This window comes from Ranitomeya variabilis, chromosome 5 (assembly GCF_051348905.1).
Source record: "Ranitomeya variabilis isolate aRanVar5 chromosome 5, aRanVar5.hap1, whole genome shotgun sequence".
Classification (NCBI taxonomy): Eukaryota; Metazoa; Chordata; class Amphibia; order Anura; family Dendrobatidae; genus Ranitomeya; species Ranitomeya variabilis.
The window spans coordinates 396,124,770-396,149,360 of NC_135236.1; positions in this window are offsets into that span (position 1 = coordinate 396,124,770).

Here is a 24,591-nt window from a genome sequence, read left to right on the forward strand (position 1 = left end):
TTTCCCACAGACAGACAGTTGCATTCATACCACCCCTGCAACCGAGATGGGTAGTTAGTTGGCTGCCATCAGCTTTATCATAGTGCCCCATTCAGGCTGGTTTGCTCGGGGAAAGTGTTGCCGGTAGTAAGCCTCTGGCATCATTGTCACCTGCGAGCCCGTGTCCACCAGGCATCGCACTGCACATCCGTTCATTTTGGCCCATATCAGGGGGCATGTTGACACTAAACTTGCGGGACTTCCACTACTCTTCCTCACCTGATCTGGCTCCAGGTGGCATTCCCCCTACTCTGAGCCCTCTAGTTTAACAGGCAGCGAGACCTCACTCTTCCTTGGCCAGTGCACTCACATGCAATGTGTCCGCTCTCTCCGCAGTTGTAACAAGTGATGACTGATGAGCCTCAGCCGGTGAAGCATTCTGGAGTCACAGCGGGACTCCGGGTCATCCCTGCTCTCTAGAGAATTACTGGTAGTTTCCGTTTTCTTCTTTATGTCAGCCAGTTCTACTTTCACTCGCAGAAATTCTCTCCTCAGTTCGTCCACACATTGGGTTTCAGCAATGGGGTTTACAGACACCCCAATGCTCTGGACCTTCCCCACCGGGACTGTCACCCCTGCTCCTGTTCCTGCATGCGTGCCTCACTCCCTACTTTATGGAAAGTCATTTGGGGTGACGCGCCCATTATGGCAGTGGGGATACTCAGTACTGGGTCCGGTCACAATTAAAGGAGTGGTCACGGTGGCAGTGACCCGGTCCGTGGCCATGGGCGCCAAAGTAAAAGGGACGGTCTTTAAAGGGGTCATGGAAATAATGAAAGTTCGTGATGCCACCTGTGGTTCTTGGTCAGAGGTGACCGACGCTGCTTAAGGGATCCTTTGGGGGTGACGGTGCTGCAGCAAAGATGATGTCGCTTCCCACAGGTGAATTGGGGTCCCCAGGGCTCCCGGTGTGTTTGGCAGGGATGGTGAATGCCTGCAAATACACTGTGTTCCAAGTTATTATGCAAATTGGATTTAAGTGTCAAAACGATTTAATTGTTTTGTTTTTCAAATAAACTCATGGATGGCATTGTGTCTCAGGGCTCAATGGATCACTGAAATCAATCTTAAACACATGTGATAATTAGTTTTCCAGGTGATTCTAATTAAAGGAAAACTACTTAAAAATGATGTTCCACATTATTAAGCAGGCCACAGTTTTCAAGTAACATGGGAAAGAAAAAGGATCTCTCTGCTGCCGAAAAGCATCAAATAGTGCAATGCCTTGGTCAAGGGATGAAAACATTAAATATTTCTTGAAAATTTAAGCGTGATCATCTTACTGTTAAGAGATTTGTGGCTGAATCTGAGCACAGTCGTGTTCGTGCTGATAAAGGCATAATGAGGAAGGTTTCTGCCAGGCAAGTTCATCGGATAAAGAGAGCAGCTGCTAAAAAGCCATTACAAACCAGCAAACAGATATTTGAAGCCGCTGATGCCTCTGGAGTCCCTCGAACCTCAAGGTGTAGCATCATTCAAAGGCTTGCTTTGGTTCATAAACCTACTGTTCTGCCACCCCTAAACAGTGTTCACAAGCAGAAACGGTTGCAGTGGGCCCAGACATACATGAAGACTAATTTTCAAACAGTCTTGTTTACTGATGAGTGTCGAGCAACCCTGAATGGTCCAGATGGATGGAGTAGTGGATGATTGGTGGATGGCCACCATGTCCCAACAAGGCTGCAACATCAACAAGGATGTGGAGGAGTCATGTTTTGGGATGGAATCATGGGGAAACAGTTGGTAGGGCCCTTTAAAGTTCCTGAAGGTGTGAAAATGACCTCTGCAAAGTATATAGAGTTTCTGACTAGCAACTTTCTTCCCTGGTATAAAAAGCAGAAACGTGCCTTCAGGAGCAAAATCATCTTCATGCATGACAATGCACCATCTCATGCTGCAAAGAATACCTCTGAGTCATTGGCTGCTATGGGCATAAAAGGAGACAAACTCATGATGTTGCCACCATCTTCCCCTGACCTCAACCCTCTAGAGAACCTTTGGAGTATCATCAAGCAAAAGATCTATGAGAGTGGGAGGCAGTTCACATCAAAACAGCAGCTCTGGGAGGCTATTCTGACTTCATGCAAAGAAATACAAGCAGAAATTCTCCAAAAACTCACAAGTTCAATGGATGCAAGAATTGTGAAGGTGATATCAAAGAAAGGTTCCTATGTTACATGTAACTTGGCCTGTTAGGATGTTTTGGAGTTAAATAGCTTTTTTGTTCAGTGAATGTGACCTCTTAATGCTGCAAATTCCACAAATGAGCATTTTCAGTTCTTTAAAACATATCAAATGTCTAGAAATTCTACTGTGCCTAATAATTTGGAACAGTGCATTTTGAGGTTTTATTCATTTTGGAGATTATGCTGTTATTATTGGGAGGTTTCTTCCATAAAATTCGATGTATACTCTAAAGGGTGATGACTTTTATTAGACTGACTGTCATTTGGACCGACCATTTAGGAAAATCTGAGAAAAATATCATTTGCATAATAATTTGGAACATAGTGTAAATGGAGGACACAGAGTTGCAATCTTTACCTGGTTTACTGGTGTTAAGCAGCCTCAGTCCAGGGTACCGACAACAGGTGTAGACAGAGTCCAGGCAGCCTGATGACAAGTGGAAATCCCTTTGACAGGTCAGTTTGGGAGCCTTCCACTATGTGCTGGTCTGTAGTCCCTTGCTGCCTGTAGTTGTCTAACAAGGTCCTCTTTTTCCCGTGTCCAGGGATAGTACCTGCACGGTAGGCAACTTGAGCCATCTCCTTGGGGTCTCTGCACATGGTGGCTCCGGGCTCTCATTGCTGCTGTACCTCAGGTATTATGTGGGCAAGTCCCTTTTAGCTTCCTGCCCTCCAGTTCTGCCGTGGGACCTGTAGTTCCTCACGACCTCGGGCTCCCGGTGCCCGGAGGCCCGGTCGCAGCCCTCCTCTAGCTCCTAAGTCCTTCTGTGCTCCTTCACTGTCAGCTACCAACTGTCAACTGTCTGCTTGTCTGCACCAGACTAACTGACTCCTCTTCCAGACCAGGATGTATATAGGGAAGTTCCCCTTAAACCGGGTTTAGAGCTCTCCCTTCTGGCCTGGAGTCAGAAAGTGTTGCATGTAAGATTACCTGTCAAAGGGATCCCTCCTGTCTCTAGGCATGGCACTACCCTGCCCAAGAGGAAGGCAGCACCACTGTGGTACCCGAACTTCTGTGGTGCCACATACATGTTCTCGCAGGGCTTGTTTTGTCAGCACGTCTCGCAAACCTGTCACTAGGAGGTCTCGTAGTATTATGTCTGTGGGTCCCCGTGCGCTCACCCAGCCTCCGCGTCTAACCCGTGCCTTCCCTTTTCTTTTTTTTTCCATCCCCGTGCGCTCACCCAGCCGCCGCGTCTAACCCGTGCCTTCCCTTTTCTTTTTTTTCCCATCCCCATGCGCTCACCCAGCCGCCGTGTCTAACCCGTGCCTTCCCTTTTTTTTCCACATCCCGGTGCGCTCACCCAGCCTCCGCGTCTAACCCGTGCCTTCCCTTTTCTTTTTTATTTTTTCCACATCCCCGTGCGCTCACCCAGCCACCGCATCTAACCCGTACCTTCCCTTTTCTTTTTTTTTTCCATCCCCGTGTGCTCACCCAGCCGCCGCATCTAACCCGTGCCTTCCCTTTTCTTTTTTTTTCCCATCCCCGTGCGCTCACCCAGCCGCCGCGTCTAACCCATGCATTCCCCTTTTTTTTCCACATCCCCGTGCGCTCACCCAGCCGCCGCGTCTAACCTGTGCCTTCCATTTTCTTTTTTTTCCCATCCCCGTGTGCTCACCCAGCCGCCGCGTCTAACCCGTGCATTCCACTTTTTTTCCACATCCCCGTGCGCTCACCCAGCTGCCGCGTCTAACCTGTGCCTTCCCTTTTCTTTTTTTTTCCACATCCCTGTGCACTCACCCAGCCACCGCATCTAACCTGTGCCTTCCGTTTTCTTTTTTTTCTCATCCCCGTGCGCTCACCCAGCCACAGCGTCTAACCCGTGCCTTCCCTTTTCTTTTTTCCCATCCCCGTGCGCTCACCCAGCCACCGCATCTAACCCGTACCTTCCCTTTTCTTTTTTTTTCCATCCCCGTGCGCTCACCCAGCCGCCGCATCTAACCCGTGCCTTCCCTTTTCTTTTTTTTCCCATCCCCGTGCGCTCACCCAGCTGCCGCATCTAACCCATGCATTCCCCTTTTTCTTTCCACATCCCCGTGCGCTCACCCAGCCGCCGCGTCTAACCTGTGCCTTCCGTTTTCTTTTTTTTTCCACATCCCTGTGCACTCACCCAGCCACCGCATCTAACCTGTGCCTTCCGTTTTCTTTTTTTTTCTCATCCCCGTGCGCTCACCCAGCCGCAGCGTCTAACCCGTGCCTTCCCTTTTCTTTTTTCCCATCCCCGTGCGCTCACCCAGCCACCGCGTCTAACCTGTGCCTTCCCTTTTCTTTTTTTTTTCCCATCCACATCCGCTCACCCAGCCGCCGCGTCTAACCCGTGCCTTCCCTTTTCTTTTTTTTCCCATCCGCTTGCGCTCACCCAGTCGCAGCGTCTAACCCATGACTTCCCTTTTCTTTTTTTCCCATCCCCGTGTGCTCACCCAGCCACTGCATCTAACCCATGCCTTCCCTTTTCTTTTTTTTTTTCCATCGCCGTGCACTCACCCAGCCGCCGCGTCTCACTCGTGCCTTCCCTTTTATTTTTTTCCACATCCCCATGCACTCACCCAGCCGCCGCATCTAACCCCTGCCTTCCCTTTTCGTTTTTTTTCCCATCCCCGTTCGCACACCCAGCAGCCGCCGAACTTTGATAAGTGATGCAGTTCACTTATCAGAGTTCTCGAGCCTGCCGTTTTCCTTATTTTTCACATCCCCGTTCGCACACCCAGCAGCCTCCGAACTTTGATAAGTGATGCGGTTCACTTATCAGAGCTCTCATGCCTGCCATTTTCCTTTTTTTTTTACATCCCCGTTCGCACACCCAGCACCCGCCGAACTTTGATAAGTGACGCAATTCAGTTATCAGAGCTAGGGCCTGTGGTTTTAGACTTCTTTTCACAGGCATTTTTTTCTCCCTATTTGCTTTTTTTCTTTCAGCTTTTTCTTTTTCAGACAAGTTTGCACCAATCACTATCCCCCTACACACACACATACAGTTATAAATAAAGTACACCCAGGCACCATATCCACACAAAAAAATGTCCCGCCCATCACGTTCATCCCAACAGTGCTATTCATTGGAGGAGGCATGTTCTTTCATTGCCTCCGACACTGATAGCGAGGGAGAGGATCCCACATTCCTTTTCTCTTCAGATTCTTCCTCCTCCTCATCTTCCTCCTCAGGTCCTGTGGAACCGCCACGCAGACGTCGCAGGACAGGAGCAGCGCCCACCATAGATGAAGATGAAGCAGTGCCCACTCCTGAAGATGAACCAGCGTGCCCCTCTTTGGACCCCGTATGGACCTCGCCCCCGAAAATTATGAGCCACTGATTCCTGATTTTGTGGCAGAATCAGGAATCAAGTTTGACACCACTGGCCTCACAGAAATAGACTTTTTCAAAGTCTTTTTCTTTGACGATTTTGTTAACCTCATGGTGGAGCAAACTAATTTGTATGCTCATCAATTTTTGGAGCAAAACACCTGTTCATCATATTCTAACTGGTCTCCTGCAGACGCAGTGGAAATTATGCAGTTTTGGGGCCTGATCCTTCATATGGGGCTCCTGAAGAAGCCAGAAATTCGGCAGTATTGGAGTGCTGATATTTTATACAACACTCCAGTGTTCCGAATGGTCAAGGTCCGGACGCGTTTTGAGGCCATCCATAAGTTCCATAACAAGGGTAGTGACACTTAAGTGCCACGTCCAGCGAGGTTGAGATGCATGTACACAAATAGCAAAAGAATCACTTAAAGCACTATATATCATATGTAAGAAGAGGTAATAGGGCAATAGTGGATAATCTAATTCAGGGCTACAGCATGGATAAAAAAGTGCGCAAGTGCAATATAGATAAATTCATCAAGTCAGTACAATATGATAACAAGAGCCATATACAACATAGCCAAGTTCAGTGCAGAGTCTACTACTATCAAAATATAACCTCTAGCAAAAAGGTATATAGATATCCAAGTAGATAGAGGGAAAAAAACATAAGTCAGATAATAGTAGCAGTGCTGCGTTTCGCTAGCAGTGCTACCTCGGGGGGCGTGGTGTGATGTAAGTATTGCAGATATTTATAGGGTGTTCAAAAAAGAAGCCCCAATAGCGCGATCTGGCGTGGCGCTTCCAGCAGCACGGCGCAGACCGGAAACCATGGTCTCTGCGTCCAACGTCATAGATCCACGCCCACAACCGATGCGTCAGCATGTGGGCGGGGACTCAACAACGCTGAAGGACGCGTATCCATAGCACCGGATCAACACTAGCAGCAGGGAGCGCACACCGCAACTATATTGAAAAAACACTGGGAGAGGGAGTGCGGTGCAAGCAGCTGAGTACCAACATAAGGAAAAGTAGTAAAGTATACACACCAAAGGGAAGGCCGGGGAGTGATGGCCAGAAAGAAAAGTGCACGGTGAATGTGAGAAAACTGCGAAGTGAAAACAAACATAGAGGGCATAGTTAGAAACACATTGACGTGAAAATAATTGCTTAAAAAAGTTATAAGCAAGTGTCATAAAGAATGTATATCATAAACGGTATAGTGAACGTGCCAGTCTATCTTAGCAAAATAATAGTCTAAGATTATTAAGGAATATAAAAGTGAACAAGATAAAATGTTTTGTAAACAAATATCGTAAGGTGGGATAAAATATAAGACTGTATATCAAAAGAGCACTCAAATAAAAAATTTTGAGTCTTAATTATAAAACACTGTATATATATAGAAAAACAATAACAATATAAATACATAGAAGGCATGTTAAAAAGCATATTAGAGGATTGCTGTATTAACCACACGGTCACATTAATAATACAAATACTGCAAAAAAGAAAAAAATTAAATAAGTACAAATGCCAAATGCAAAAGTGCAAAGACATAAATTACTTCTTTTTTATTTTCACTTCTTCTCTCTAAATTTTCAGCTTCCAGAATTAGATTATGAGAGACGCCGCACACAGCTGCCAGTGAAAAACATAAGACAAAACAGACCTATATAGATAAAAGATAAAAAAGTGAGAATTACAATTAGAAAATAAAACAAACACAACACAAACATTATAAAAATGGAGTCAAACTGAGAATCTCATTGAGTCCTTTAAGGCGAACACAGTCAATTTTAAATATCCAACGTGTCTTAAGTTGGGCTAGTTTTTTCTTGATGTCACCCCCACGTTTGTCAGGTACAATACAATCAATGCCGCAAATTTTCAAAAGACGGCTGTTACAGTCATGCATTGATTTAAAATGTCGTGCAATGGGTTTAAGATTTTCATCAGCTTGACATTCGGCGGCATTTTGGATGTCACGGAGATGTTCTCTAACCCTAACACATAATTGGCGAGACGTAAGCCCAACATAGATCAAACCGCATGGACAGGAGGCGTAGTAAATTACATTTTCAGTACAGCAAGTGATGTGATGTGTAATTCTAAATTCCTTGAAGCCATCACTGGAACAAAAGGAAAAAGATCTTTCCAAGTTTTTGCAAGCCGCACAGTTTTTACAGGGATAAAACCCTCATTTAGGACCTTTAGATCCAAACCTGGAAGCTGACTCTTGACCTTTGTAATAACTATGGCTTAAAAGGTCCCTCAGATTCCTGTTTCTTCGATATGTCACTGATGGTACTGGTGGGGTACAGTCTTTTAGGGTACGGTCTTGTTTTATTATTGGCCAATATTTCCCAAGAGCTATTTTCACAGTGAAAGAATTACTAGAAAACGTAGAGATAAACCTCACCTGGTATTCAGAGTGGCATCTTGTCTTAGTCCTCAGAAGGTTCTCTTCTGACAGTGATGCTCTTTTTCTGCAATTTCCAATGGTACACTGTTATGACCCCAATGGCGAGGGTCTCAGAGGTACGTGGAAGTCTGCAGAATACAAAAATCCAGCTCATAGGGCAGTGGTAACTGGGTTGACCATATATCTACTCCTAACGCCAACACTAGAAGTAGCCGGGGATCATTCCTACGTTGATTCTAGATGACACGCTCCAGCCGGAGAATCTAGCTACCCCTAGTAGAGGAAAACAAAAGACCTTTCTTGCCTCCAGAGAAGGGGACCCCAAAGCTGGATAGAAGCCCCCCACAAATAATAACGGTGAGGTAAGAGGAAATGACAAACACAGAAATGAACCAGGTTTAGCACAAAGAGGCCCGCTTACTGATAGCAGAATAAAGAAAGGTAACTTATATGGTCAACAAAAACCCTATCAAAATCCACACTGGAAATTCAAGAACCCCCGAACCGTCTAACGGTCCGGGGGGAGAACACCAGCCCCCTAGAGCTTCCAGCAAAGGTCAGGATATAGATTTGGAACAAGCTGGACAAAAATACAAAACCAAAACAAATAGCAAAAAGCAAAAGGCAGACTTAGCTGATATAACTGGAACCAGGATCAGTAGACAAGAGCACAGCAGACTAGCTCTGATAACTACGTTGCCAGGCATTGAACTGAAGGTCTAGGGAGCTTATATAGCAACACCCCTAACTAACGACCCAGGTGCGGATAAAAGGAATGACAGAAAAACCAGAGTCAAAAAACTAGTAACCACTAGAGGGAGCAAAAAGCAAATTCACAACAGTACCCCCCCCTTAGTGAGGGGTCACCGAACCCTCACCACGACCACCAGGGCGATCAGGATGAGCGGCATGAAAGGCACGAACTAAATCGGCCGCATGAACATCAGAGGCGACCACCCAGGAATTATCCTCCTGACCATAGCCCTTCCACTTGACCAGGTACTGAAGCCTCCGCCTGGAGAGGCGAGAATCCAAGATCTTCTCCACCACGTACTCCAACTCGCCCTCAACCAACACCGGAGCAGGAGGCTCAGCAGAAGGAACTACAGGCACAATGTACCGCCGCAACAAGGACCTATGAAATACATTGTGAATAGCAAACGACACAGGAAGATCCAGACGAAAAGATACAGGATTAAGGATTTCCAATATCTTGTAAGGCCCAATAAAACGAGGTTTAAATTTGGGAGAGGAGACCTTCATAGGAACAAAGCGGGAAGAAAGCCATACCAAATCCCCAACGCGTAGTCGGGGACCCACACCGCGGCGGCGGTTGGCAAAGCGCTGAGCCCTCTCCTGTGACAACTTCAAGTTGTCCACCACATGATTCCAGATCCGCTGCAACCTATCTACCACAGAATCCACCCCAGGACAGTCAGAAGGCTCCACATGACCCGAAGAAAAGCGAGGATGGAAACCAGAGTTGCAGAAAAAAGGCGAAACCAAGGTGGCGGAACTAGCCCGATTATTAAGGGCAAACTCAGCCAACGGCAAGAATGTCACCCAATCGTCCTGATCAGCAGAGACAAAACACCTCAAATAAGCCTCCAAAGTCTGATTGGTTCGCTCCGTCTGTCCATTAGTCTGAGGATGGAAAGCAGACGAAAACGACAAATCAATGCCCATCCTACTACAAAAGGATCGCCAGAACCTAGAAACGAACTGGGATCCTCTGTCTGACACAATATTCTCAGGGATGCCGTGCAAACGAACCACGTTCTGGAAAAACACAGGAACCAGATCGGAAGAGGAAGGCAGCTTAGGCAAAGGAACCAAATGGACCATCTTGGAGAAGCGATCACATATCACCCAGATAACGGACATGCCCTGAGATAGCGGAAGATCAGAAATGAAATCCATGGAGATATGTGTCCAAGGTCTCTTCGGGACAGGCAAGGGCAAGAGCAAACCGCTGGCACGAGAACAGCAAGGCTTAGCTCGAGCACAAGTCCCACAGGACTGCACAAATGACCGCACATCCCTTGACAAGGAAGGCCACCAAAAGGACCTGGCCACCAGATCTCTGGTGCCAAAAATTCCCGGGTGACCTGCCAACACCGAGGAATGAACCTCGGAAATGACTCTGCTGGTCCATTTATCCGGGACAAACAGTCTGTCAGGTGGACAAGACTCAGGCCTATCAGCCTGAAATCTCTGCAACACACGTCGCAGATCCGGAGAAATAGCTGACAAGATAACTCCATCTTTAAGAATACCAACAGGATCAGCGACTCCAGGAGCATCAGGCACAAAGCTCCTAGAAAGAGCATCGGCCTTCACATTCTTTGAACCTGGTAAATACGAGACAACAAAATCAAAGCGGGAGAAAAACAATGACCAGCGGGCCTGTCTCGGATTAAGGCGTTTAGCAGACTCGAGATACATCAGATTTTTGTGATCAGTCAAGACCACCACACGATGCTTAGCACCCTCGAGCCAATGACGCCACTCCTCAAATGCCCATTTCATGGCCAACAACTCCCGATTGCCCACATCATAATTTCGCTCGGCAGGCGAAAACTTCCTGGAGAAAAAGGCACAAGGTTTCATAACAGAGCAACCAGGGCCTCTCTGCGACAAAACGGCCCCTGCTCCAATCTCTGAAGCATCCACCTCAACCTGAAAGGGAAGTGAGACATCGGGCTGGCACAAAACAGGCGCCGAAGTAAACCGGCGCTTCAACTCCTGGAAAGCCTCCACGGCAGCAGGAGCCCAGTTAGCTACATCGGAGCCCTTCTTGGTCATATCCGTCAACGGTTTCACAATGCTAGAAAAATTAGCGATAAAACGACGGTAGAAGTTAGCGAAACCCAAGAACTTCTGAAGACTCTTAACCGACGAGGGCTGAGTCCAATCAAGAATAGCTCGGACCTTGACTGGGTCCATCTCCACAGCAGAAGGGGAAAAAATGAACCCCAAAAAGGGAACCTTCTGTACACCAAAGAGACACTTTGAGCCCTTGACAAACAAAGAATTTTCACGCAAAATTTTAAAGACCAACCTGACCTGCTCCACATGCGAATCCCAATCATCAGAAAAAACCAAAATATCATCCAGATAAACAATCAAAAATTTATCCAGATACTTCCGGAAAATGTCATGCATAAAGGACTGAAAAACTGAAGGCGCATTGGAGAGCCCAAAAGGCATCACCAAGTACTCAAAATGACCTTCGGGCGTATTGAATGCGGTTTTCCATTCATCACCTTGCTTAATGCGCACAAGGTTGTACGCACCACGAAGGTCTATCTTGGTGAACCACTTGGCACCTTTAATCCGGGCAAACAAGTCAGACAACAGCGGTAAAGGATACTGAAATTTGACAGTGATCTTATTTAAAAGCCGATAATCAATACAAGGTCTCAAAGATCCGTCCTTTTTTGCCACAAAAAAGAATCCCGCACCAAGGGGGGAAGAAGACGGACGAATATGTCCTTTCTCCAGAGACTCCCTGATATATGAACGCATAGCGGTATGTTCAGGTACCGACAGATTAAACAGTCTTCCCTTAGGAAACTTACTGCCTGGGATCAAATCTATAGCACAGTCACAGTCCCTATGAGGAGGCAGTGCACTGGACTCAGACTCACTGAAGACATCCTGATAATCAGACAAATACTCCGGAACTTCCGAAGGCGTAGAAGAAGCAATAGACACAGGCAGGGAATCCCCATGAATACCACGACAGCCCCAACTTGAGACTGACATAGCCTTCCAGTCCAGGACTGGATTATGGGTCTGTAACCATGGCAGCCCTAAAACAACCAAATCATGCATTTTATGTAAAACCAGGAAACGTATCACCTCGCGGTGTTCAGGAGTCATGCACATGATAACCTGTGTCCAATACTGCGGTTTATTTGCTGCCAATGGCGTAGCATCAATACCCCTAAGAGGAATAGGATTTTCTAATGGTTCAAGAGTAAAACCACAGTGCTTAGCAAATGACAGATCCATAAGACTCAGGGCAGCACCTGAATCTACAAACGCCATGACAGGATAAGACGACAGTGAGCAAATCAAAGTTACAGACAGAATAAATTTAGGTTGCAAATTACCAACGGTGACAGGACTAACAACCTTAGCTATACGTTTAGAGCATGCTGAGATAACATGTGTAGAATCACCACAGTAGTAGCACAAGCCATTCCGGCGTCTATGAATTTTCCGCTCATTTCTAGTCAGGATTCTATCACATTGCATTAAATCAGGTGTCTGTTCAGACAACACCATGAGGGAATTTGCGGTTTTTCTATCACATTGCACCGAATTAGGTGTCTGTTCAGACAACACCATGAGGGAATTTGCGGTTTTCCGCTCCCGCAACCGCCGGTCAATTTGAATAGCCAGTGCCATAGTATCATTGAGACCTGTGGGAATGGGAAAACCCACCATAACATTCTTAATGGCTTCCGATAGGCCATTTCTAAAATTAGCGGCCAGTGCACACTCGTTCCAATGTGTCAGCACGGACCATTTCCGAAATTTTTGGCAATACACTTCAGCCTCGTCCTGCCCCTGAGACATAGCCAGCAAGGCCTTTTCTGCCTGAATCTCAAGATTGGGTTCCTCATAAAGTAAACCGAGCGCCAGAAAAAACGCATCAATATCAGCCAATGCCGGATCTCCTGGCGCCAGCGAAAAAGCCCAATCCTGAGGGTCGCCCCGTAAGAACGAAATAACTATTTTTACTTGCTGAGCAGAGTCTCCAGATGAACAGGGTCTCAGGGACAAAAACAATTTACAATTATTCACAAAATTCCTAAACTTAAACCTGTCTCCGGAAAACAGTTCAGGAATCGGTATTTTAGGTTCTGACCTAGGATTTCTGATAACATAGTCTTGTATGCCCTGCACACGAGTAGCCAGCTGGTCCACACTTGTAATCAAGGTCTGGACATTCATGTCTGCAGCAAGCATAGCCACTCTGAGGTAAAGGGGAAGAAGAAAGAAAAAAAAAAAACAACTCAGAATCTTCTTTCTTATAATCCCTCTTCTGCAACGCATTAAACATTTAATACTGGCCTGGCAAACTGTTATGACCCCAATGGCGAGGGTCTCAGAGGTACGTGGAAGTCTGCAGAATACAAAACTCCAGCTCATAGGGCAGTGGTAACTGGGTTGACCATATATCTACTCCTAACGCCAACACTAGAAGTAGCCGGGGATCATTCCTACGTTGATTCTAGATGACACGCTCCAGCCGGAGAATCTAGCTACCCCTAGTAGAGGAAAACAAAAGACCTTTCTTGCCTCCAGAGAAGGGGACCCCAAAGCTGGATAGAAGCCCCCCACAAATAATAATAACGGTGAGGTAAGAGGAAATGACAAACACAGAAATGAACCAGGTTTAGCACAGAGAGGCCCGCTTACTGATAGCAGAATAAAGAAAGGTAACTTATATGGTCAACAAAAACCCTATCAAAATCCACACTGGAAATTCAAGAACCCCCGAACCGTCTAACGGTCCGGGGGGAGAACACCAGCCCCCTAGAGCTTCCAGCAAAGGTCAGGATATAGATTTGGAACAAGCTGGACAAAAATACAAAACCAAAACAAATAGCAAAAAGCAAAAGGCAGACTTAGCTGATATAACTGGAACCAGGATCAGTAGACAAGAGCACAGCAGACTAGCTCTGATAACTACGTTGCCAGGCATTGAACTGAAGGTCTAGGGAGCTTATATAGCAACACCCCTAACTAACGACCCAGGTGCGGATAAAAGGAATGACAGAAAAACCAGAGTCAAAAAACTAGTAACCACTAGAGGGAGCAAAAAGCAAATTCACAACAGTACGCCTAAAGTACCCACGCTCCTCAAAGCATTCTTGTATATCCACGGCTTGTCTTTGATAGGCAGATTCTTCTGAGCAAATGCGTTTCGCCCTCAAAAGCTGGCCAAACGGAATATTTATTTTTAAATGTGCAGGGTGGGCCGAAGTGGCATGCAAAACACTGTTAACAGAAGTTTTCTTTCGAAAAAGATCACTTTGTAGAAATCCATCCTTTCCTTTAAAAATTTGTATATCCAGGAAGTCGATACTTTCACGACTGTAATGACAGGTGAGTTTGATGTTATTAGTGTTGTTATTCAATGACTCAACAAACAGAGAAGCTCACTCTTGCTACCCTGCCATATAGCAAACACATCATCGATGTATCTTGTCCATAAAAGTACCTGAGAGGCAAGAGAAGTAGCATCTGTTACGAAAAATGTTCTCTCCCACAGCCCCAAGAATAGACAAGCATATGAGGGGGCAAAAGCCGCCCCCATTGCTGTCCCCTGGAGCTGTAGGTAGAGTGCCTCCTTAAAGATGAAATAGTTGCGTGTAAGAGCAAATTCCAGAAGAGACATAAGAAAGCGAAAAAAGTGATCATCCATTTCAGTGGTTCCAAGAAAGAAATTAACCGCTTCCAAACCATCAGTATGCCTAATTGACGTGTAGAGTGACTCAAGGTCAAGGGTCACCAACCACATGTCAGGTTCCAAACAGAAATTGGTGATTCTAGATAGCACATCACCAGTATCTTTTAAGTAAGAAGGAAGGGTTTCAACAATCGGTTTAAGATGGAAGTCCAGCATCTTACCTATCCCCTTGGAGAGCCCACCATTTCCGGAGATAATAGGTCACCCAGGTGGGCAGGTAGAGTTTTTGTGGACTTTAGACAGGAGGTATAGGCAAGGCGTTCTACAAAATGCAGGGATCAAATTATCTCTTAGATCCTTAGGAATCAATCCATCAAGAAATGCATCCTCCAATATTTCATCAAGTTCAACCTGAAAGGCAGAAGAGGGATTAAACATCAACTTCTTATATTTTTGAACGTCTTTCAGTTGGCAAAAGGCTTCCTTCTCATAGAGATTGTTTGGCCAGGTGACAACATTCCCACCCTTATCGGCTTGTTTAATTACAACTCCCTTAAGCTTGCGGAGTTCAGATAGTGCTGATCTTTGTTCCCTTGTGAGATTGTCATTACAAACACGCCATGGTATCTTTTTGAATTCTTTGGTAACTAGCTGTACAAATAGTTCAATCTCAGGGAAGAGATTGAGTGGAGGAGATTTCTTAGGTTTGGAGATTTCAAACTTACCTATAGATGAACTAGGCTTTGGGGGAGAATCATCACATAATTCACTTAAATTTGCTATTGAAACTCGCTCTCTTGGTGTCCATTGTGATTCATCTGATGGTTTCTTAGCATGTAACTTCTTAAGGACCAGCTTTCTCGCAAAATATATATATAAACAGTAATGGTACAAGCAGGGGTGTAAAGGATGTGAACTTGAGGATGGGGTAAAGTCAAATGCAGAAGAAAGTAACAGGTTAACTTATCAGTCTCTGTGCATTGGAGGGAAGTGGCTAGAAGATCTCTCGGCGGCGCCGCAGGTGGCGCGAGATGTCTCCGACCCGGTCCTGCAGAAGGGCGATGCACTGTCTACTGGCGACGATGAATCCTCTGGCCCATGGTGGAGTAGAGATGATGGTCAGCGGCACAGTGGAAGAAGCAGAAAGTTCAGTAGGCAAGGCCACAGTTGAAGCATACAGTCCAGCGGACACAGCCACAGGCACATGCTGGTCCTTAGCAGGCACTGCAAGGATGGGACTAAGAAGTGCCTACGCGGTGGTGAGCGGAGCCAAGGTATGCATTCTATCCTGGTCACTAGTCAGTGCGGATGTCTCTCTGGGCTGGGGGTAGTATGTGTCGGCAGTATCGCTAGCCGGGGATACAGGTTGTTATGCTCTGGTGGCCTAGGAGCAGCATGGACGAGCTCTGGAGTAGGTGGCCTCTATACTGACCGCAGACCCTGAACTTAACACCGCAACTAGAAGTAGACGTGGGATGTTCCTGTCACTCCCTAGACACCTCGTCACAGCCGGAGGACTAATTACCCCTAAAGAAAGAAACAGGAAAACTATCTTGCCTCAGAGAAAATCCCCAAAGGAAAGACAGCCCCCCACAAAGATTGACTGTGAGAGGAGAGGGAAATTACAAACGCAGACTGAAAACAGAATTTAGCAAAGGAGGCCACGCTACCTAGAAAGAAAAGACAGGACAGAGTACTGTGCGGTCAGTATTAAAATACTACAAAAATCCACCACAGAGAATACAAAAATCTCCACACCTAACTAAAGTCATGGAGGGTAACTCTGCGACTCCAGAGCTTCCAGCTTGGCTGAATAAATCCTTACACAGACAAAGCTGGACAAGAAAAAACATAGCAATTCACTGAACTATAAAGTCCACCGCATGTGGACTGCAAAAACAAAGCCAGGACTTATCTTTGATGATTTGGACAATCCAGCAGGAGAAACCAAGCAGAGATGTGAATCCTCCAGAAAAACAATGGGCAACTGGCACTCACTAAAGGGTGAAGCCAGACTAAATAGCCCCGTCCAAAGTGGAAGCACCTGATGACTGCTGTGAAGGACAAACAGCAGCACTACCACTTATAACCACCAGAGGGAGCCCAAGAGCAGAACCCACAACAGAATTCACAACAACAGGTACAGCTAGCTGGCGTGAATCCGTCAAGAGGGAGTCAACCGTCTCACTACTCACAAGCTCATTCCTCGCCAAGTGTCCTGTCTTCCTGCTCAGACTGCTATTTATGTCGGACCCACCCCCATCAGTCAGGTGTCCTGAACTGCTCCTGTCCAAAATCTCTTCCCCTTTTAGTCATCACCGTTTTTTTATCTCCCGAGTCTTGCCAATTCAAGTCTATGGGTGCGAGAAAAAAATCGGACACCACACAGACCATCAGCGTGACTTGCGAGAAATAAGCACACGTTTTCCTCACTTCAGCCCATTGAGCCATTAAATTCATTGGGGAAAAGCAGGGAGAAATGTAAAGCCATATGCATGTCATACGGATACACAGATGTGAGGAAATCTCATCATCGCATTGCAAACGCATTACACACGGATCACCATACGGAGAACATTTGTGCGATTCTTGGACGAGAGAATCGGATTGATTTTTCATACGTTGCTTCTGACTCCGGCCTATCTATGATAGTCTATGGGGCGGTACACAAGTCTATTTTTTCCTTGGACCGAGTGGTCTGCACAAAAGCACAGACACGTGCTCGATATTGATCCAAGTGTTGGATTAAACTCGTTAAAGCAAATCCATGGTTCAATGAAAAAAAATCAGACAGCACTCGAATGCCATCCGTGTTCTGTGCATTTTTCACAAACTTTTTGATAGAAGCTTGAGAAATTTACATAAGTTTTTTTTGTCATCTGATAAAAACTGAACACTGACCAACCTCTGAAGGAACGCAGACTTTGACGTACAAGAAAAATCATTGATGTCTGAATGAGCCCTTCAGGTAAGGCTAGGTGAGGGAGTTCTGAACTGCATGCAGGCTTTGCATAAATAATCACAGTTTTGCATTTTATTACTGCATGATTTCAGTGTAAATGTGAACTGTACTTTCAACAAACTTTGCATGAAACAGTACAAGAAAATATAATAAACTTTATAATATCTCTTACCAGAGAATTGCTTCTTTGTCCACTTATGAGCCACATTTTCCTTCCACTTGTCTTCTGAACTTGCAATCCACTCTGAAAAACAGCTCAAATCCATGTTTTTCGAGACAAGATGGACTAGCCAGCACATTGAGCATTCAGCTCAAATATACTATTATATCCTAAGGAAAGGGGAGAGAGGAGTAAGGCTGGAGACACACTAGCGATTATAAAATCGGTCCAATTTTGATGCAGGAGAGATGGACGAGTGTAATGCAAGTGTCATGCGTTTTTTATGCGAGTACAGTCTGATTTTTCACAACTAGCATCCGATTTACATCTGAATGCAGTGCGATTGCTATCCAGTTGCAATGCGATTTTAACATGATCATTTACATAGAGAAATTCTCTACAGTAAGTAATTTACATATCATTTTCAAATGAAATATTCTTCAAAACATAAATAGATAGATAGAAGAAAAGCTGGAAATTCATATGCGGGTTCAGTAAAATCACACTGACAGGTTACAATAGAAAAGATATATACAATACACATAGAATACATGTACAGCTCTGGCAAAAATTAAGAGCCCACCACATCAAAACCCTGTCATGGGCAGCCCAATCTCCAGACCTGAACCCCATTGAAAACCTCTGGAAAGTAATCAAGAGGATGATGGATAGTCACAAGCCATCAAACAAAGAAGAACTGCTTACATTTTTGCGCCAGAAGCAATGTGAAAGACTAGCGGAAAGCATGCCAAGACGCATGAAAGCTGTGATTAAATATCATGGTTATTCCACAAAATATTGATTCCTGAACTCTTCCTGAGTTAAAAGATTAGTATTGTTGTTTTTAAATTATTATGAACTTGTTTTCTTTGCATTACAATATTTGAGGTCTGAAAGCACTGTTTGTTTGTTTTTTACCTTGACCATTTCTCCTTTTCAGAAAAAAAATACAAAATTTGTTGCTTGGAAATTCGGAGACATGTTGTCAGAAGTTTATAGAATAAATGAGCAATTTATATTTTACTCAAAAATATACCTATAAAGAGAAAAGTCAGACAAACTAAACATTTTGCAGTGGTCTCTTAATTTTTGCCAGAGCTGTATATATAGATGTCAGTGACACACACACATATATATACCGTATTTTTCGGACTACAAGACGCACTTTTTCCCCAAAAAAAAGGGGGGGAAATGGGGGGGTGCGTCTTATAGTTGGGATGCAGGCTTACTGGCAGTGGTGCGGCGGCGGCAGAGGTGCGGGGATGATGAGGCACAGTGAGCGGTATGGCGTGAGCGGGGTCCCTTCCACAGGTGAGGTGACGCAGCGGCCCGGTAAGCAGCAGAGCCGGGTGAATCATGGCTTTATCGGTGGTGGCGGCCATCTTCCTGAGGCCGTTCGTGCGCAGATGGAGATCACGGTGGCCATTTTCCTGAAGCCGAGATCTAAATCTGTGAACTCAGGGCCAGTCTGGGGGGGTGGCAAAATCCAGCCATCGGGGGAGACTCTTTAGACTGCCACATTAGGTGTCCCGACTGCGCCCGGGGTGCATTCGCCTGCGGCCCCCCCAGATATGCTTCTGTATCAGACACTGGCTAGTCGAAACCAAATATATTTTAAAAGTCGCCAGGAACCAAGTGGTGCTGGAGACTAGTCCCCAGTGGCTTCTCCTGTATTTATATACTAATAGTTTCTTTTCTGCCCCCATATATATCAAAAGTGCATAAGGAATTGTATTAACTCTTATACAGTGTGAAACTAACTCACATTTCATTAAGGGTAATTATTAGAGGCTGCACTTCATTTGGAATTACAAAGAGATGTTCACTTTATTGTATATGCAGCCAATGTTTTGGAATACCCTATGGTAACTGAGTCCCTATTCTTAGGATCCAGTACCCTTCTGACAATGTACATCTAGGTTTTTAATGTTTATAAATAAAGCAATATTTTAATGAAAAGTACTACTTTGGAGATCATTCTTTAGCGATGTCTGGTCACCATTATAGTGATATAAAATATAAAAACTAAGTCAAAACATTTCTTGTCTATGCAAAAACTTCATGGAATTTAAGACTGATCAAAACTACATTTTTTGCCGTGATTCCTTTCCAGATCAGACAGAACACAACTAATTTTGAAGCTCTCCCTGATGATTGCTGAAGAGTGCAGCTACCATAAGACACTCGATGCATAAATGTGCAAGGTATAGCTGGGTCCATGCCTGCATAATTGTGAAATAAAATTGGTTGGCAATTGGCATAGTTTTGGCAGCACGGATTTTGTGACTGCATAGGGCAAATTTAAAGTCAATTTCAATACTGTGGAACATCTAAAATGCCCCTGCAAAACAGCATGCAATAAAAAAAAAGTGTCTAAGCATGTTTGTCTACGCAAACCCTGTGTGCAGTCACCTGTGCGATTTGTCATTACCCCCAAGATGTTCACTACAAATAAGCTTCCTCAAGTGCCATCAAATAAAAAAATTTGGAACTGGAATTTTGCTTTAAAAATGCTCTTGATATGTAATGTAACCAGTCTTTGTATCCATTACATTCAGACGATAATTTTTTCGTCTATATTATTGATCTTTTTGTGCTTTTCCACTAGCCAACTATAATTAAGATTGCAAGAAATGTGCGAACAATGATAATTAACATGTTTCTTTACTATTGTGACTAGTTAGAGACATTTCTAAGCATATAGGATTTTTTCTTGTATACATTCCATTTTTTGTAACATCAGCCACGGTAGAATGTTTCTTTCCACTGCAGCAGCCCTCATTACTTCTTACTATTTATAGTCCCTGTATAATCTGAGTGATCATTACGTTATTCTTCATAAGACACATGGAATTAAAGTCTGAACTGCTAGAGTGCACACAGACAGGCGATAGGAAAATGGAAACTATGGGGAATAAAGGTTAAACACTGCATGTAAACAGGTGATAAGGCTGTCGGGATCTGTCAGGATCTGTCAGGAGTTTGCACCACACAGAAACAGTGATGCACGCCTATTGATATGTATCTGGTGTAGTAGAAGTCTGCGAAGAGCTTGTTTTCAGAAACTTACCTATATGAAACACTTGGAAAAGAAACAACTGTGTGGTTTCGTGTTGCTGGGGGTCCAACCACAAAATACTGTACACACAGTATTAATATCTAAAATATGAAACACAGGAAATGAGGCTTTCATTGGCGTTTTATTTCATTTTTTTTTTTTTAGCGGAAGGAAAGAAATGTTTTATACAACCAAGCCTTTCTGTGAATGTTAAAAGTAAAATAATATACCTTCTGTGGACAATAGATTTATATCAAGAGCTCTAATAAAGAAAAGCAGTGCTGCCAACAAAAGCTGTGTTCACACGTGGCGTCTTTTTCTGCAGCCAACACTTTCATTTTTGGCAGTTAAAAACAGCGTACAATACGCAGAAAACAGATGCATTTTTGGCTGCATTTTTTAGACAAGATATATGTGTAATTTGTCTACAGTACATTCTAAGACATTTTGTTTTATTCACCAAAAACACAACACAAATGTTATGCAATGTTTTTTGTTCTCTCATTGCTTTCTAATGCTGAAAAAAAATTTGACATGCTGCAGATTTTCAAAAATGCTGAAAAGGCTCATCATGGGAATGCAGCCTTAGGCCTATTTCACACGTCCGTGTCTCCGGTACATGTGGTGACAGTGTTCACATGTACCGGAGACACGTACACATGTAGACCCATTTAAATGAATGGGTCTGTGCACGTCAGTGTGTTTCCACGGACCGCGTGTCCATGGGCAAAACACGCTGACATGTCCGTTTTATATCATCAGCACGGACGGTAAAATGTCCTGCACACGTGCACACGGAGAACACACATTAATGTCCTCCGTGTGACACGCATCAGCACAAGGGAAAAAGCGCTACAGTAAGCGCCGTTCCCTGGCGGCTGGTGCTGAAGCCGGCTCTCATCATTCTCCCATGCTCTGCCGGCGAGCAGAGGAGAATAATGGGCTTTATATTAAAGTCCGAACGACAGCAGGAGGTGGCTTTTGGGACTCTTACTCCCATCATCCGACACCTGCTGCCGCAAATAACAGTGACAGTAGGTGCATTTGATCGGGTTATTCCACAGCCGCCAGCTGCGATCGTTTGGAAATGAATGAAAAACCCAATGAGGGTTCCTCCCTATTTTATTGAACCAACCAGACAAAACTCACAGCTAGGGGCTGCAACCCTTTACTGTCAACTTCTGCAAGGTTGGTTACCAAGAATAGAGGGGTCCCCATGCTGTTTTTTTTTAACTATTTAAATAAGTAATTAAAAAAAACAGTGTGGGGTCCCTCCCATTTTTGACAACCAGCCTTGCTAAAGCTCACAGCTGGGGGCTGCTATTCTCAGGCTGGTAAGGGGCCATTGATATAGGCCCCCCAGCCTATAAACAGCAGCCCACAGCTGCCCAGAAAAGGCGCTGTAATGCTCATGCCCAGATGGGATGGCGCGAGCGAGGATTGTGGCCCCACTGTTCCATATACCAGACTACCCTGGAGGGACATGACTAAGCAGCTACCTTGGTCTTCACTGGAGCCTCTAGTGGTGAGGTCAGGCTTATGCGGCAGGTAGCTGCCAGGTACCACTCCAGGGCTGTGTCTGGCAGTAGCAGGTGATCCCACAGGGGAACAGAAAACTAATGACAGGTTCGGACAAGTACTGACGGGCACGACTAGTACTCTGGCGGGCATGACTGGCACTCTGGCAGGCATGATGGCATGGCTGGCAGGCAAGCGGGCATGGTGGGCAGGCACAGCTGGCACTCTGGCAGGCAGGCGGGCATGGCTGGCATTCTGGAAGGCAGGCGGTCACAGCTGGCACTCTGGCAGGTGGGCATGGTTGGCACTCTGGCAGGCAGGCGGGCACGGCTGGCACTCTGGCAGACAGGTGAATGGCTGGCACTCTGGCAGGCAGGCGGGCATGGCTGGCACTCTGGCAGGCAGGTGAGCATGGCTGGCGCTCTGGCAAGCAGGCACGGCTGGTACTTTGGCAGGCAGGCACGGCTGGCACTTTGGCAGGCGAGCACGGCTGGCACTCTGGCAGGTGGGCACGGCTGGCACTCTGGCAGCCAGGCACGGCTGGCACTCTGGCAGGCACAGCTGACACTCTGGCAGGCAGGCACGGCTGGCAGGCGGGCACAGCTGGCACTCTGGCAGGCAGGCACGGCTGGCACTTTGGCAGGCAGGCACGGCTGGCACTCTGGCAGGCGGGCACGGCTGGCACTCTGGCAGGCAGGGCTCAGACTGGAGAAACCGGAACAGTTTTGGGTTGGATAGGAACAAAGGCAGGTTTGAATAGGATATGGGAACAGGTAGGAACCAGTTCAGACTAGAAGGACAAAGAACCACAGGGTGCAAAGCAGAAGCAGAGCAGAGCCGCAGGAGGCAGAACAGGAGCAGAGCCACAGAGTTCGGGAAGGGAGCAGAGCAGAGCCACAGGGTGCGGAGCAGGAGCAGAGCAGACCCACAATGTGCGAAACGGGAACAGAGCAAAGCCACAGGGTGCGGAACAGGAGCAGAGCCACAGGGTGCAGAGCTCAAGCAGAGCAGAGCTGCAGGATGTGGAACAGGAGCAGAGAAGCAGGGTGTGGAGCGGAAGCAGAGCAAAGCCGCAGGATGTGGAACAGGAGCAGAGCCACAGGGTGCGGAGCGGAAGCAGAGCAGACCCACAAGGTGTGGAGCGGGAGCAGAGCCGCAGAATGCGGGACGGGAGAAGAGCAGAAGGAGTGGACACAAGGATACACACAGCTGATTAGGGAAGGCAACAGACAAGGATACAAACAGGTACAGGTATAGGGCAAAGTTCAGACGAGGACTGACACTTGAACAAGTTCAGGACAAAGGATTTAGGACTGGGTATCCAGCCTCCAGGAAGGCGGAAATGAGACACAAAAAATACAGATAAGGGCCTGGGTATACAGCCTCCAGGGTGACAGAAACAGGACAGGAACTGGCAACTCAGTAGCAGAAAGCAGACAGAGAGAGTTTGCAGCTCAGGCATCTCCCTATTGGTGGAGATGCTTTAAAAGGAACCTGTCACCCCCAAAATTGAAGGAGAGCTAAGCCCACCGGCATCAGGGGCTTATCTACAGGATTCTGTAATGCTTTAGATAAGCCCCCGATGTATCCTGAAAGATGAGAAAAAGAGGTTAGATTATACTCACCCAGGGGCAAAGTACGCCTGCACCGGAGCCACAGCGTGAAGAGAAGAGGACGTAAGAAGATGTCATCGTAAGAAGACGGGAGGCCCCGGACCAGACCACGATGCCAACGCCCAATGTTCAGAAGAACTATTTAAAGGCAGTGGGCGTGACCCAGCTTCCAATCCGAGCACCAGCTAAATTAACCCAGGACCAGCTAGATAAAATCTAGCCGACGCCACTGAGCGCATAGTGGACAAAAGCGGAATTACCGCTGTCTGTCGAACGCCCTAGTATGAACAGCGTCCGACATGACAGTACCCCGCCTTCTACGAGGGACCCCAGGGCCCTCACGACTTATAGGACCCGGCTTGTCCGGATGGCGGCGGTGAAACTTACTGACCAGCCGATCCGCATGAATGTCCGAGGCAGATACCCAAGACCTCTCCTCAGGCCCATAACCACGCCTGTGTACCAAGTATTGTAAAGTGCGGCACACTACACGAGAGTCAACCACCTTGGAGACTTCAAATTCCAAATTACCATCCACCAAGACCGGAGAAGGCATCAGTGTCGCGTCCCCAAGACCCACCATCTTTTTTAGCAATGATCTGTGGAACACATTGTGTATCTTATACACCGAAGGAAGCTCCAAACGGTACGCTACTGGGTTAATGACGGCGGCGACTCTAAATGGACCAATAAACCTAGGACCCAATTTAAGGGATGGTATTTTGAGTCTTATGTTTTTTGTGGAAAACCACACCCAGTCATCCACACTCAGGTCCGGACCTGGCACACGCCTATTGTCAGCCACACGTTTGTACCTAGCACCCACGCTCAACAGGCGCTGTTTAACTCTCCTCCAGACTGATGACAGTTGTGCTCCTAACTAGTCTTCCTCCGGGAC